The sequence below is a fragment of the Stegastes partitus genome, unplaced genomic scaffold, assembly GCF_000690725.1.
Source record: "Stegastes partitus isolate 25-593 unplaced genomic scaffold, Stegastes_partitus-1.0.2 Scaffold357, whole genome shotgun sequence".
Taxonomy (NCBI): Eukaryota; Metazoa; Chordata; class Actinopteri; family Pomacentridae; genus Stegastes; species Stegastes partitus.
Genome location: NW_007578088.1, coordinates 398,530 through 405,747, shown reverse-complemented (window position 1 = coordinate 405,747; position 7,218 = coordinate 398,530).

Genomic DNA, 7,218 nt, shown 5'->3' with positions numbered 1-7,218 from the left:
AGTGAGGCCAATGCAGAAGTGACCTAAACCTGCAGTCTTTCTAACAGCCATCAGGGGGCGACTCCTCTGGTTGCAAAAATAAGCCCAACTGCTAAAAAGTCAGTATGAACATGACTCTAATTCTCATTCAATCTGTTACAAAGGTGAAGGTTTTCCTCATGAATTTATGGTCTCAGTTGCTACTTCAGAGTCTCTTACAATACAGCATGGTGATCGTTTTGTAAATTATGGTCCCATTTAGAGTAAAACAGACGAAAAAGCAGGCTATGTTTTAAGAAGCGACTACCTTGTGATTGATGAGTTGCAACTGTATGGGAATGTTTAGTCAGATCCACCCCTAACTCATCACATATGGTTTAAGGAACAAATTCTAAATCTGACTCTTCAAAATGCCAGTCTACAAGCCAATGGACGATGTCACAATGGCTACATCCATCTTTTACTGATAGTCTTTTGTTGGAGGAAATGGTCAATGGTGGAAAGGCATTAATGATTCATTTAACATTTACATTGACTTAAACAACTCTCTGCTGTATTGTATTTCAAGTCTAATGGCAGTGTTCTGGAGGACCATGTCAACACCTGCAATCTGAGAATATGCTGCCTGGAGCTACATGTTGCAGTGCCATTCTTTGGATGAAAAAAAAAAACAACCCGCACACGCAAAATGTGCAAACACAAGCAGTGGAGGTGAAAGAATGCAAAGTTTTTGTGAGTGGCAGAAATGAAAACATTGCAAAGCTGACATAGGCGTGGATGACGTGAGATGATGATGTACTCCTGCTTTCATACAGTTTTTCTACTTACATTGTGGTGCCAGAGTTCACCAGCCAGTTTGTTAACAGTACGATCCGACGTGCCTCAAACTGGTGTTGTACAATCTGATATGAAACCAAAGTTCTGTAATAAACCTACACAATAGTTGTTGCCACATTATCGAAAGGTGCCTAAAGAGCAGAAATTCACAGCTGAAGAACAACACAATATGATAAATGATGGGGTAAAAGAGGGTTGGTCTGATTTCAGGCTGGAATAACAAGGAAACTGGAACCAGGTGTGAGAGTGGGTGGGGAGGCTCAGGAGATCAGGGGTTACTGCAGGGCAGGTGGATGTGGGAGTCAGGTGAGAAAAATCTGAGGGCATCTCGTGGATGGATGGAGAATGACACGAACCAGAAACGTGACGATCGAGATGGAAATCTGAATAAACAGATCTTCTTTTGCCACTTGTCCCGCTGGAGTTTGTTGTACTGATGCCGCTCTATCCCCACATCTTAAGTGAGTAAGGACTGTCCTTAACACAGTGAGCACAGCCAAATTCTAACACAAACAGAAGTTGCAAATCCTGACTGCCACTCAGCCCACCGGGCCTCATCTCGCTGACACCGAGCAGCGAGCGCAGCGCTGCCATTAGAGAGGGAAGAAGAGGAGCCTGTTGCGCTGACTGGAGTGTGGGCCTGTCAATCACTGCTTCCAGCTGTATTTGGCATTTCAGTCAGGTACAAAAGGTGTGTTTTGTGCCAAAGTACCTCAAGTCAGACAGGCATCCAGACAGTGTAGCTGAATAACAATATTTCATCAGAGTAAAGTGGGAATAAGGGGGAAGAGGATGAGGGGGGTAAACACAGTTCAGGACGGAGCTGCAGTCGTGTTGTTATGACTTTTAACAGAAAGGCAACATACGTATGTCTTCAAGGTTCTCCTAAACCATCTGTTCTTTGACTGTAGTGACTCCAGCCTTCCTCTCCTCCACACACACACACACACACACACACACACACACACACACACACACACACACACACACAGAAACTCCACATGCCCTTCCAGGTTCATTAGCATATAAATAACTCATACAAACACAAAAACACACACCGAGGCAATGGTGCCATCACACAGATGCCTTTTCCAGTGGTGTTAAGAGGTGAATGTGGAATATTAGTGGGCATAAGCAGACTCCGGTGGTGTCCATTAGTTTATGTATGTGTGTGTGTGTGTGTGTGTGTGTGTGTGTGTGTGTGCGTGTGTGTGTGTGTGAGTGTCGTGCCAAACCTGATGAAAAGGCTTTTAGGCTAATTACATGAGAAGAGTGTGTTGCTATCTAGATGAATTTTAATCTTGCGCTCTATCACAAATATTGTGTGTGAGGACACACACTGCACTGGCTCAGACGACCGCTGCTGTTGGACTTTTAAATCAGGAAGTCATTTAAATAGAATAACTTGTTCTTATGCCTGGGTGAGTGTTGGCGTGTTGTCACGTCTTCCACAACACTAAACTCCATGATTGAGTCAATACAGGACATGATGTTCTGAGCGTGTCCGGAGCAGCCTCTTCTTGGTTCGTTGCTGATACCTTGCATGCTGACCGTGCGATTCATTCAATGTGCCCCTCTCTTCCTTTCTCTGTTTTAATTGAGGGATAAAGGGAGAATTTTGAACAGAGAAAGCACTAGTTTTTTTTGGCGCTTAAAATCTGATCTAACAGCGCCCTCTGTCCAGAGGGAGTGAGAACTGCATCAGGAGGTCTGTGACTTCACTAGAAAACTCCTCCCTGCCTTTACTGAACTGCAGATCTCTCAACTCAAACTACAAATCATGTCAGTTTTATCCACTGAGAAAACAAACTGCAAAATACAACACTCTTTATCCCTAAAGTCTTAAATCAAATGAGGAAAAAAGTGAATGTTAAGATAAAAAGTGGAGTGGATCTGACGTTGTAACTTCATGCACGTAACAAACATATATTGCAGAATACTTCACACTTTTTATATGACCGACAGGTTTCCTGAGTGAAAAACATGGCGCTTCGTTACAAAGATTTATTTTCTGTATAGAGCTATTAGAGAAAAATGACAAATTAATTTCGTTCCTCGTTCAATTAAAGAGTTTTATCCTTTAGATTTGAGAATAATAATGTTTTTTTTCTATTCCAAGGATATTTTAATATGTCAAAATCTTGATTTTAGTCTTTGTTTCCTCACTCTTTACAAGTCCAAGCTCAAGTGCATTGGTCACATATTTTAGCAGAATTTAAAACATTTTTTTCCTCCTTTTACACAGACTCTAATCATCCGGAGGGCAGCAGGTCAGTTTAACCAGTTCTGATTTTATTTTCAGCTTGATGACTGACTTCCTTTTGTCTGCTTCAGACACAGTCCTGGGATTGTTGGTTATTTGTGTTACTGTCACACAATCACAGTTTGTCTGCTGTATGTTTTAATATCGTCAGCCTGGGATGGATTTAAGTATAATTCTACCCCCTTACTTGCTCTTTATGTTCAGAGATTGTACTTGTAGTTCAGTTTCATTAATGAATTCTGTATTCTGTTCATATCAGAGTCAAATCAAAGCCTCACACTTTGCGCCTGTATTTGCTCCAAGTCGTTGATCCTCCAGTTTACTTCTGACATCTTTAATCGAGTACGACCTAGAACCTTGTGTCAAACTTTGGGTTCAAATCCAACTTTTTTTTTATGTACCTTAGTGATGTCTGTTTATTACATAATTCATCAATCGTTAGTGGTTTCCTTTTTACTGCGAGAGCAAAAGACCATCTCATCATGAAATAAAAAAATTATGACAGAACAAAAGAGTGGGGCATTCAACATATTCACTTTATATGACAATAAAAGCCTGTGTGTAGTCGTTTTAATGGATAATTAACTTTCGGTTATTGTGTTCTCTACAACTTTGAAGATATCTGTCTGCTGTGACGTGGCTAAAAACAGAGCACGTCTTTGAATTTACGTTCATTGTTTTACATCTCAAAATGTTTTAGCGTATAATTAAAGCCTACAAATAAAAAAGGATTTACTGTGACATGACTCAACTTAGATGTTTTACAGAAGGAAATGTACCAGTGTTTTCGTAGCACTTAGATAAAGCAATGCCTATCCAAATTAAAATGACAAAAATGAAATCAGATTTAAACAGTGGCTGAGAAAGCTAAGAGCCGACATGCTGATTAGTTGGCACGGATCTGCAGCCGCTCGTCCAAATGGATTCTCTCTGGTGGACCTCACTCCTCCTCACAGCCTCCCACCTCCATGTTTGCTGCTTCATCCAGCTGGCTGATTTCTGCTGGGTCCACTTCCTTTGACTCTCAGTCATCATCTTGGTAACAGCGGACAGTTGGTGGGCAGAAAGAAGTCTGCTGGAGCACTCAAGGTCTGCAGACCCAACTGGCGTGTGCGAGGCAGATTATTCTTGTAGTGAAACTGGCCCTGAAACAGCCTGGATCCCGTGGCTGATTAGTCTCAGACTGTTATTCTGGCAGGGACGCTGTTGAGCTGAGAGTCTCCTGTTGGCTTGGCTGAGCGAGAGGCTCGGGCTGGTTTGTCCAGGCGTGGATGCTACAGTTTGGCTTGCTCAACAGAGAAGAAGTGTGGAGCGACTGCGATGAAGAGGAGAGGCGCAGGACGTGGAAATGGGCTGCAGAGAAATGCAGGCTGCCTTGTAACTACTTTGTGTTTTTTAACTTTTGTTTAACTGAGTAAGTTTCTCTGGGAGTTATGCTCTTTTTTTCTCCAGCAATTCCTCGAGCGAGCGCAGTCACGCGGTTACACACGATTGCACCTGGAAACTGCACAGTCAGGTCGTCTTCATGGCCGTGCTCTGTTGTTATACACAGCATAGATTGGTTGAAGCGCATCAGTTTGTGTAAGTTAACATGCTATTGGAAATAATTGCACAGACTCTGCGTTCGTGTGTGTTGCGTTTCACAGTAATTGTCGCTGCCTGCAGGCTATAGCTGACTGAAGGCCTGCCCTGTGGAGCAAACCACACATGGCTAGTTTAGCTGTTTCAACATAGAATGACATTTTCATTGCTGTTCAACCTCCTGCCAAAATGATTATATTAAAGGTTTAAATGTTGCTGCCTGGTAATAGAATGATAATAGTGCCTATAATGTCTCAGTTCAAATCGCTTACCTCTGCTGTCATCTGGCCCGGAGAGTCTCCTGGGTGTCTGGAAACCAATTTAAAAGTTCTGGGAGAAACCAAGTTGTAATTACTGGAGGGGTGTTTATTAAACTTTAAGTACAGACTCCCTATTTTTATGTGGGATGCGCAATGAAGCTTCAGATGATGCACGTACTTGATGTTGAAAGTGTGAACGTTGATTTTTATGTTCTTGTATTCTTGATGTAAGCTTAAAGTCAGAGGTCACTGTTAGTTTGCACCGTGAACCAGGTGTCAGCTGTAATGTGGACAATAATGAAGATTGCATTTTGACAGATTATCGATGCTTATAGATATCACACACTTAAGAAAACACAAACATTCAACATTTTTGTTATGGAAACTTCTATAGTTACATGAGATCTGTTTCATTTAACAGACAAGTCAACGTGAAAATACAAAAACAAAACTGCTTTTTCCTGTCAACTGTCACAAATTGCATCTTATTTTAAAAAATATAGTTACATTATGAACTTGAATTTAACAATTAAACCAGTTACTATTATTTACGTTGATATTATTTATTATTTAATATTTGTGAAAATGAGATAAATTTGTGATTTAACAGTGTTTTTATGACATTTTCTTATGAACATTCACTGTTAAGGGTTTTTTAATTATATTTTACAACAGATATGTAAACTTACGTTCTATTTTTCTGTTTCAGCAATTTTGTTGATATTTTTGTATATTTTAAAAATAAAGAAAATTCCATCAAATAAAAGGTTAAAAGTCCAAGAAATTACAGATTTGTTTTCACATGTATGTGTTATGTGATAATCCATCTTGACGTGACCAATGAGCCGCTCTGCAGCAGCACTATAAGAGGTTCTGTAGGGAAACATGGTTTAGGACTCCAAGAAGCTGGAGGTTGTCTGTGGGAATTACTTTGTAGAAATTTAATTAATTATGAGTTTGTCTGCACACACAATAAAAACTGAAAAGGTAAACACCCTGCTGCTGCATTTTTACCTAATCCTGAGGCACTATTGATGCGCTCCGTGTCAAAATCAATTATCATTTGCCTTTTCAGGTTTTATTGCGTTACCAAACCCTCTAGCTGTTTTAAATTCCATCATCTGCTAAACACATGAGCGGACGAGGTCTTAGTCTCTTTGTCTGAACCTGTTGGAAGCTGTTGCATGTATCCACAGTATGGTCAGAAAGCAAGGATGGCACAATGTACAGCGAAAGGACAATTTCTGATCTAGTCTTGGTGCGATTTTCTGCATTTAATTATTGTATTCAACCTGACAGAAAACTTGGGGACAGGATAGTTTTCCAGCTTAAAATCCATGATGGGTTTGTGAGGCTTTTGGCAAAAATGGTTTAATCAAAAGTGGGGTATAATAATTATGAAAACACTTAAAATGCCCCTTAAGGGTGTAGAAAGGGGGTTCCTAAAAAGCCCAATATGTTTTATAAAAGGAAAAGCTGGGGAGACATTTTTGTGAAAAGTCAGGGTTCAAATAGTGCACAGGTACGGTGTGTTTTCAGATTTTAAAAATAGCATTTTTATTAAAAGCATTTCTCAGCCTGAGATATAACCAAGAAATAAATTGCAGCCCATAGCTTCTGTAAAAGCTGCTGAAAAATGTGATCCCACTAATTTCACTAAAAAAACCCTCGAGATGAATCAGAGCCGCACAACGGCTACAAGCCCAGAAATATAATGAGACGAGACACTACTTCAAACACTGTTATTCTTGTGTTTTCAGTTGTGGGAAAAAAAAATTAATATACACAAGAGCTTTAAGCTTTTATAAGAATTCTTAGTGCTTCACTTTCTTTTAAGGGATCATTTTTGACATTTTAAGTTGCCAGTTTTGTTGTTTTTTTCTTGGTGGATATTGGCGTGAACATTTTGAAAGAAAAAAATTCTGTTTTGTCTTTTGGCCACACATGCCACAACCAGCTGGAAGAGTTTTTCCACCAGAATCTCACATGTACATCGAACCAGAGAATCTCCAGGCCTTCAGTAAAGTCATGTGCGTAAAGAAGCTCCCATAGGAAAATGTGTGACTGTACAAAATTATTACCAAGGGATGAAAAACAAGTTGTTGTTCTTTCTGTTTTGCTTTTTATCTTTTTATCATGTGCAGCACATTTGGTGCTTTTATACTCAGGAAGACACATCATGGGTGAAACTGGCAGTCAACCTCATAGCTGAGCATTTCTTCTTTGAAACTGTACTATACCTTCTCAAAAACCCCAGATTCAGACTTTCTGGGTTTTATATGTAACAAACCCGAGGAA